This window comes from Gossypium arboreum, chromosome 12, assembly GCF_025698485.1.
Source record: "Gossypium arboreum isolate Shixiya-1 chromosome 12, ASM2569848v2, whole genome shotgun sequence".
Lineage (NCBI taxonomy): Eukaryota > Viridiplantae > Streptophyta > Magnoliopsida > Malvales > Malvaceae > Gossypium > Gossypium arboreum.
The window spans coordinates 15,684,930-15,695,172 of record NC_069081.1 but is presented as its reverse complement, the minus strand read 5'-3'; the positions used below and the strand labels follow the sequence as shown (position 1 = coordinate 15,695,172).

The 10,243-nt window shown below is 35.2% G+C and overlaps 1 non-coding gene across 1 annotated transcript; it reads right to left on the bottom strand.

The window, feature by feature from the left end:
• Positions 1–7,749: 7,749 nt before the first annotated feature.
• LOC128286021 (small nucleolar RNA R71) lies at positions 7,750–7,856 on the bottom strand. The gene has a single exon (XR_008276568.1). It is a non-coding gene; the product is annotated as a small nucleolar RNA R71 (small nucleolar RNA).
• Positions 7,857–10,243: the final 2,387 nt, after the last annotated feature.

Genomic DNA, 10,243 nt, shown 5'->3' with positions numbered 1-10,243 from the left:
CCACATCAAGGCTCACCTACAAGGTTAAGGAAGGGGGTGAGTTTGGAAACTCAGTGTGTAAAGTATCCCAACCAGAGCCCAAATCAGTTCAAGCTTTACTGGGCCTAAGCCCTATTCAGAATTTAGTGTTAACTGGGCCTTAGCCCATCTCAATATTAATCTGGGCCATAGCCCTTTACAGTATCAGAGTATATTGGGCCTAGCCCATATCAGTATCAATCTGGGCCGTAGCCCTATTACAAGTCGAGATATATTGGGCCTTGCCCATATCAACACAGTTGGGCCCATTTCAATACAATCTCATATGATTAATGCATGATAACCCCATCCAACCACGCACTTGCCTCCGTCCATCCCTACACTTCACTGGGAATAAATCACCACGCCATCCCTACACTTACGATTGTTAGCACCGGTTCTTGGCACTAACTATAATCCATGACAAAAGCGCTTATATCAGAATATGTGGCACAACCACCAGAACGAGTTCTTCCTCCATAACATAACCTAGATCCTATGCAACAGATATACATGTCATGGCATACAACAAACAGAATCAGAATATCATGCATTTCAGTCAAAATTAACCTTAGGGGTATAACGGTCATTTTGCACCTAGGGGTGAAATGGTAATTTTCATACTTAGGGGTATTTTAGTAAAATTTACTATTTTAGGGTTTCCATACATCCTACAACCATTAACGCATCAACAGAAACACTTACCGAGCGTCTTTACTGAATTGGGCCCGTTGGCCCATTAACCCGTTTTCAGCCCATTAAGCCCAAATATACCAAAGTGCACGAAATTGCGCACTCTGCAATCATACTGCTTTAGATTACCAAAACTAACAAACAACCATCTCACGAGCGCTCGCACGCTTACAAGTTCACAAAATGCTGGCTTTTCAGCATTTCGGCTTTTCGACTTTTCACCGATCTAGTCTATGAGTGGGTGTCGTTTACACACCTGTTTTATGACGATTCGTTAACGAGATCTCCCCCACGATTAACCTTTTTGATCTTACTAGCCTCTAAATAGATCTTGATCGCTAGCCTTCAATGCGCACATATAAAAAAAATCGAATGAAAAATACTTAATTTTAATCTTGGCAAAAATCGATAGTCTCCCTAAAGTATTTAGGGGTTTTCAGCTTATCCTCGAATTACTAAATAAAGAAAAAATAAGATCTGAATGCTTACCACCAAAGACGTTCTTGTCAGAAACGTTTCCAACACTTTTCAAATCTTAGATCCACTGTGAATCTATCTTAATCGCAAGTAGGAAATAGATCTAAAAATTAATTCCCGAATCACAAAGTATGGATGTTTCGGATTTTAGTATAATGAAAAAGAGAAAATAGAAAAATAGAAAAATAGAAAAGAGGAGATGACAGTACAGATTCAGCTTTGAAGGAAATTAAAGAAGGAAGAGATGAGATAAAAGAAAAGAAAGAAAAGAAGAGTAGAAGAAGATAAGTTCGGTTATTATCGATGAAGGAAAGATGAACAAAAAGGGAATAATTCATAAAAGCCAAAATTAAAAGAACAAATCTGATACTTAATGCTTATTAAAATTCTTTCTAATTTCAAATTCCCTTGCTTTGCTCCATGAATTAGGCATTTGAAATTCATCCAACCACTTAGCAGCCTTATCCACCGTTTGATTTCAAATTCCCTTGCTTTGCTCCATGAATTAGGCATTTGAAATTCATCCAACCACTTAGCAGCCTTATCCACCGTTTGACCACTTTAGCCTGCTGCCTGGGAAGAGTTTTGGTCCAACTCTACTACTCTCCCACACGCATGCAGCAAAAAGGGCATCTGCGTCTTCAATGACTAGAACTTGGGCCTTCCACACGCATAGGCACGCTGGCAGCCTTTGCATCGTAGCTTGCTCTTGGATATATGATGATGCAATTAACTTTAAACCTTACTCTGAAGTCTTGGTCCGCCTAAAACAAACCAAAATAACGCCAGCACCTGGATTTGAACTCGTGCCCTCTCAGTCCCTATAACGCGCTGCTGCCACTGCACTGAAGCTCTTCTCATGATATAATCTGCTCACAATTAATCTTAAGACTTATCTGCTGCAGTCCCGATTTTGTTTAAATATAAAACAAAATATGCTACTTACCAGACTCGAACTCCTAACCACATGCACACTCTTAACACCTCCTTGCCACTTGACCATATGCCTCTTTTGTGTCACCTTTCCTCTTGAAATATTTATAAGGCCTTCTTGCGAAAATTCTTGGTTGTAAAAAAACAACCATTTATGCGCCGTGCCTTGAACCCAGGCACCTCCCATGGCTTTCCTAGCGTGCTTAGCCACTGGGCCAGGCGTTCCTTCATGCTAAAACTCAGCCTAATTTATTAGTAAGGCCTACTACCCAGATTTCCTTAAGAGGCCAAATTTAAGAATTTTGTGGGCCGAACCCTGGACTTTTCCCCACACTATAAGCCCTTCGTTACTTATTTAATTACCAGTAATAATAATTTTATAAACATATCTAATAATAAAATTTCAAATAATACTGAAAATAAAATTTTCATAAAATTTTTCAAACATACATCTGATAATATTTTTTTCTAATAGTAATAATTTTATCCCATAATACTAATAAAATTTAAAATATCCGTAATAATAAATACAGATAAAAATTTTCTAGTAGTAATTCAAATTTTTTTTTCTTAAACGATAATATTTAAAACTTCTTAATTATTCAGGTTTTCTTCTATCTGAATCCCAAACTTAAGGCCCAATTCTTTCTAGGCCCAATTTTTGGGGCGTTACATTGAGTATTCTGTTGGCGATAAAGTATTTCTTAAAGTACCACCTTGGAAGAAAATCTTGAGATTTGGTAGAAAGGAAAAGTTGAGTCCTTGTTTCATTGGGTCGTATGAGATCACATAAAGATTTGGGCCAGTTGCTTACCGTTTAGCTTTGCCTCCTGAATTACAGAAGATTCACGATGTTTTTCATGTTTCAATGCTCAGAAGATATAGATCAGATCCTTCTCATGTTATTTCCACAAAGGATATTGAAATCCGACCGGATTTATCATATCAAGATGAGCCGGTTGAGATTTTAGCATGAGAGGTGAAAGAATTACGTAATAAACGAGTACCCTTAGTAAATGTATTAGGTGTAGTCATAGTATTGATGAGGCAAGTTGGGAACTGGAAGAAACTATGAGATCTCAGTACCCCATCTCTTTTCAGTTAAATTTCGAGGATGAAATTTATTAAGGGGGAGAATTATAATGACCTGATAGTCGAGAAATCGAAAAGTGTATTTTCGGGCCTCTATTTTCGTAAAATAGATTCGTAAATATTTATTAAAAATATTTACGAAGTTAGTTGTGAGTTTAATTAGGTTTTGGTTAGGAGAATTTGTTTAAATTAAGAGTAATTAGGTATAAGGATTAAATTGAACAAAGTGTGTAAGTATAATTATAGATTAAAGAAAAGTTGAGAGATTAAATGAGAAAATAAACCATATGGTAAGTGTAAAATACATGTGGAAAAACAACGTACATATGTATAAAATACTAATATATACATACTTAATATTTAAGAAAATATTATATTATATTATTATATTATAACTAAAGTAAAGTAAATAAATAAATAAAAGAAACAAAACAATAAAAGAAAGAACAGAAGGCAAACGAAACAGGGGAGAAAAAGGGAGAAAGAAAAAAGAAAGGAAAATTAGGGTTTTAAAGGTTTGAAGTTTAAATGGTAAGTTAATTTAATCCCTTTTCTTGTAATTTTTGAGTTTTTAGGTTCCTAAAACAAAATACTACTTGATTTATGTTAGAATTTTGAAAGTTAGTGAATTTTTAGATTTAGTTTATGTTGAATTAAATGAAGAATGAGGGGTTAAATTGATAGAATTTCAAGTTAGAATTGAATAAAGGATTGAATTGTAAAACAATTCATAAGTTTTGAGTAATAGGGACTAAATTGAGAGAAATTTGAAATTAGGGTTTTATGGTGAAATTAGAGAGTTAAATTTAGTTTTAAGTGATAAATTGAATGAAAAATAAAGAATAAATTGTAAAGAAATAAAGTTGTTTTGGTTAGGTATTAAATTGAAATCTACACAAAAGTTGAATGTAAATTGAAATATGCAATGCGAAATTGTAGTGTATTGATCAATTTTAATTGTTTCGATTTTCGTAGCTAATGTTGAGCCGGAGACCGCGGCTAAGAAAGGAAAAGATAATATTAATGAGGAGTAGCTTGAGAATTACGGTTTATATTTCTATAATCTGAAACTAATAATTAATTATTGTATTTATTATTATTTTATATTTATGGTAACTAGAATTTAAGTGAGTATTGGTATTAAATTGAATTAAAATTGAATTGAATTGAGTTGAATTTGTGATTGTTTGAAATGTATATTGATATTGAAATGTGAATATTAAAGACAATTGATTATTGAATATTGGTTGTATTTGAAAAGTGAATTGAAAACCCTATTAACTGTATCAGGTTGAGTCGGATATAGTTGGCATGTCATAGGATTGGAAGTGTTCAAGGAAACTTCGACTTCGAGTCAATGACACTGGGTGTCATATTTTTACTTCGGATAAATTTGATGAGGTATTGGGTACCAACTTACTTTGGCAAGGCCAATGAGACACTGGGTGTCAACTTATTACTTCGAATTATCTGATGAGGCACTAGGTGCCATACTGGTGTGTTTTGGTTGGATCCATGTATCCGCTAAAGTCTGATTCTTGTTAATAGGGGTAAATAAATGAATTGACAATATGAATGATATTGAATGATATTGTTGGATGATTTTGAATATGAAATGGATTGAGATATTGAATTGAGTTATGAAATTAAAATGTTTGAACCAATGGGTTCATGAAAGTGAGATAATATGTGTATCCTATTGAGAAAAACTATATGAATAGCAATTATGAAATTGAATAAGTAAGAGATAAGGATTGAAAGTATTTTGAACGATTACTTATGAAATTGATATTTCTTTGAATGATTATTGTTATGTGTATTTAGATATTTAAATATTATACATTCTTGTTTAAAGTATTCAGATTATAGAAATACCACTAAGTTTTATACTCAGCGTACGGTTTGTTTCTGTGCACAGGATAAGTTAAAATTCGAACTTTGAATCAGCATTCAAGGCCGATCTGAACTCATTGTGGTGAAGTACTTTTCTTTTTGGTATATGGCATGTACCTAGGTTGTTAAATGTATATCATTTTAAGAAATGGTTGTATAAAATGTTAAAGAATAATATTAACCCTTTATATACTTAAACATAGATTATGTGTTATGATAAGGTTACAAAATGGCATATTTTGATTTAAGTATGAATGAAGTTACTATATGAAAATTTTGATATTTAGTATTAAATTTGGTTAGGTTTGAATAAAGTTAAATTAATTGAGTTAGTGAATATTTGTGAAATACCTATGTTGATATGTTGGTTAGGATATTAGGTTGGTTATTTGATAAATTTTAAAACCATATCTACAAACCTTAACAAATACCCAAAATGATAACATTTGGTAAACATAAAAGTGCACCAACCAAACATAATCTTTAAGACCTAACACATCAAAGTACCAATACACAACGCCCTATACATGTCATTATAAACCTTGGCCAAATGCTCAAAAACTATCTAATTGTCTGCTAGATAGTGTGATAGATCTCCGACGAGCTTCCAACCGAATTGAGTTTTCGATGATCTATAAACATAAGAAAAACAACTATGTAAGTGATGAATGCTTAGTAAGCTCGTATAAACCAAAACTTACCTTACCATTTCATTTGCACAATATAAAACATAAGTATAAAATCAACGAAACCATAAGCTTGGCATAAGCCTATACAACATCATCAATTCACAAGTTAGTACAATTGTTCATATATATATAAAATCAACTATAAGACATGTGGTTTGTCATGTATAAACATAGCATTTTGCAACACCATTGTTACCATAATATCATGATTCATTGTATTTACATACTTACCATTTCGTTCATTTTTCTTGCCTGTTGAACCATCTAGAATTATATCGGATACTCAGGAAAGCTCACACGAAGTGTGCCTTTACATAACCGTAACCTTTCCTTTATATATTTGCTCACACGACTGTGAAGTGGTCATGCTTACATGAGTTGTGAAGAATCCGCAACAAATACAAGACCTCAACCTCAGTAGGACATTTAAGAGCAGCACCCGAAACATGAAATCCCTAATGACATGTCATTTGTATCCTAAGAATTCCTAAGGTTCAACCGAGACTCGATATCCGTCAATTCATCATAGCATTGATATGTTTATATATCGATCATTTTTCATTAAACATAACATAGTAAACATTCAATTTAAATAATATTAACATGATAATCGTTCATATGAATTTACCTCGATAACTAGGGGCGTAGAAGTTAGATCGAACTAATCCGAAACTTTAGCTTTTCTCCGATCTAAATCCAAACATGGTTTATCTTGATCTAAATGGATAATTTCAATCAATTAAATTCTTCTAGTATTCAATTTAATCCACATTTCATAATTATACAAAACTACTAATTTGCCCCCAACATTTTAACTTTTCACAATTTAGTCCTTAAGTTCATAATTTGAAATCTAACCATTTTAATCCCCTTTAGAGGCTAACCGAATTCTTTAGGGACTCATATCAATCAATTAAACCATCATTTCATAAATTTAACATGAAATTTTACTATTTTCACAAATAGATCCCTAAATGCAATTTCATCAAAAAATCACTTAACAAAACTTGTTTATTTCTCAACAAAGATTCATAATTTATCATTTAACATAAAAACTGATAAATCATAATTTATATATATTTTTATCCCATGCTTAGCATATTTTTGGATGAATTATCCTTAGATTTGGTGAATTCGATGCTCCTAATCCTTTAATTTCATGTTTTATACTTAGGTGAGCATAGGAGAGTAAAAAGAGTGAAAAATGGGCCAAAAACGGAGAAAATGGGTCAACGTGGGAAATCAGCATAGCATGGACTTCCTCACATGGGTAGTTCACCCGCCCGTGTCCATTCAACAGACTAAAACACGGGCGTGTCACACCGGTGTGTCCTTCTTGAGCCCAAATCTAGTCCTATTCAGAAAAGGCCACTCTTGAGGGTTTTGAAGCATTCTAAAGCCTATATAAACACCCCAGGAGGTACCTGAAAGACACACACGGAGTAGGAGGCAAGGAATTACTCGAAGAAAGCCGATTGATCCATCTTAGAAGCCGGATTCACCTTCAAGACTGAAGATCTCCCTTCAATTCCCTTCAAGAGTTCTTGGGTTTTCTTTATGTTTTGTTATCATTATTCTTTTGAGATGTTTTCTTTCATAAATATGAACTAAACCTAATTTAACAACAACTGAGTCAAGTATAGTTAAACCTTCTATTGCTGCAAATAATTTTGAACTGAAACCTAACACAATTCAAATGATACAATAGTTTGTTCAGTTTGATGGTTTGCAAGATGAGGATCCAAACAATCACTTGGTGAATTTTCTAGAGTTTTGCGAAACTTTTAAAATCAATGGCGTTTTTCATGATGTCATTCGCCTTCGGTTGTTTCCCTTTTCATTGAGGAACAAAGCTAAATAGTGGTTGAACTCGTTACCACGAGGGTCGATCATTACTTGGGAACAAATAACTGAAAAGTTTTTACTTAAATAATTTCCGCTGGCTAAAATGGCTAAGTTGAGGAATGACATCTCTTCTTTTGTGCAGATGGATCTAGAAACACTCTATGGTGCATGGGAGAGATACAAGGATCTTTTGAGAAGGTGGCCTCACCATGGGTTACCACTTTGGCTACAGGTTCAGACGTTTTACATCGGTGTGAACCCGTCAACGAGGCAACTCATCGAGGCAGCCACTGGTCGAACTTTGAATAACAAAGCACCTAAAGCGGCTTACGAATTTATTGAGGAGATGTCACTGAATAACTATTAGTGGCAAGTTATGAGGAAAAAGCCGAAGAAAGCAGCTGGTGTTTTCAACCTCGATGCAGTTACTAGGCTGTTTAACCAGGTAGAAATCTTAAATAAAAAGATTGACGGTTTGTATGGCTCTACTCAGGTACATCCAGTGATGAGGTGTGATTCAAATAGAGGAGGAACGCACACATAATATCAGCCTTTCAATCCTAGCACCGAGGAGGAACAAGTTCACTATATGGGTAATAATAATTCTAGATCTCAAAATAACCCATATAGTAACACATATAATGCAGGTTGGAGGAACCATCCCAACTTCTTGTGGGGTGGTTAAGGGAATCAAAGGCCACAACATCCTCTGGGTTTTCAACAACCACCTTACCAACAAGAAAAGAAGCCGAACCTTAAGGAGACTCTAACAAAGTTTATCTCGATGTCAGAAAATCACTTTCAGAACACCGAAACAGCACTTAAGAATCAACAAGCATCGATCCAAGGGCTCAAAACTCAGATAGGACAGCTCGCCAAACTAATTTCTGAATGACTACAAGGTAGCTTGCCAAGTAATACTAAATCTAACCCAAGGGAACAACTCAATGTGATTACCACTCAAGGTGAGGAAGGGTTAGTTGAACCTGAACTAGAACCAAGGCAAGGAATGGTGGTCAGTAAAGGTAAAGGTGAGGTAGTCCACAGTGAGTAACAACCGGTAAGTAAAGAGTACAACCACGGGTGCCATACCCCAATGCAACAAGGAAAGACCGCACAGATGAACAATTCGGTAAATTCCTTAAACTATTAAAGAAATTGCATATTAACTTACCGTTTATCGAAGCTCTTTCACAGATGCCAAACGCAGTTAAATTTTTAAAAGAGCTTTTAGCAAATAAGCGGAAGTTGGATGAGGCGTCGCATATGGAGATGAATGCAGTTTGCTCAGCCATTCTGCAGATTAAGCTGGCCAACAAATTGAAAGATCCAGGGAGTTTTACGATTCCTTATTTAATTGGTAGCTTAGACGTTAGTAATGCTTTGGCTGATTTAGGGGCCAATATTAATGTCATGCCCTGCAAAATGTTTAAACAACTAAGTCTTGGGAAACCCAAAAAGAAACAAACTAGGATGAGCATTCAGTTAGCAGACAAAACAATCAGATTTCCTAGGGGTATTATTGAAGATGTACTCGTTAAAATTGACAAATTCATATTCCCAGTTGATTTTTTTGTTCTAGACATAGAAAAGGATAGTGACGTGCCTTTAATTTTAGGAAGGTCCTTTTTAGAAACTGCTAGAACTATAATTGATGTTGGTACAGGTGGACTCACACTTCGTGTGGGTGAGGAAACAATCGCTCTTCAAGCTCGTAATTCAAGTAACATATCAAATATCAAGAGTGATTGTATAAATCGTACTACTAATACTTATCATGTGGTGAAACCTTCTTTTCAGGAAACACATTCAAAGAACACACCTGAGCCGTTCGAGTAACGAAAAAGGACCCATCTATGAAGAATGAAGGCTACATGTCGAGGAACTAGATGAATGGCAGACACAGAAACTGATATCACACGATAAACCAAAATCACGCCATGACAAGCTCAATATTTCACCAAATCAACTTAAGGTTGGAGACAAAGTACTATTAGATGCAGCAGACCCTTGGATTGCCACCTTTGTACCTAATGGAGAAATCCCTCTTACAATACTTAGCATTTTCCCATACGGCACAGTCGAGGTAATTCATCCCAAATTCGGTACGTCTAAGGTAAATAGTACTCGTCTAAAACCTTATTTTGATAAAATTGATAGCAGGGATGAGGAGTGAAAACTCCTCGTACCACTATGACCACGCAACAGAGAGGTAAGTCGAGCTTAGACTATAAATAAGCGCTTTCGAGAGGCAACCCGAGCACTAACAGTGTTAACTTCTTTAAATTTTAGTTTTTAACATTTAATTCACTAACTGAGTCACTGAACATAGGTTTTCCAGAACCATACGGCCAGGCACACGGGCGTGCCTTAGGCCGTGCCCATACCACAGAAGGTAACATGGCTGTGTCAAAACAGGGAAAAAATTTTCCCCAACACAGGATTCGATAAGTTGCCACAGCCATGGGTGAATCTGTCAAAACAACACGGGCGCGCGACACACCCGTGTCTAAAGACCATGGTTGAAACTGAAAAAACAACAAGGGTGTGTCGCACTACCCATGGTCAAGACTGACAAAACAACACGGGCGTGGATGTACATA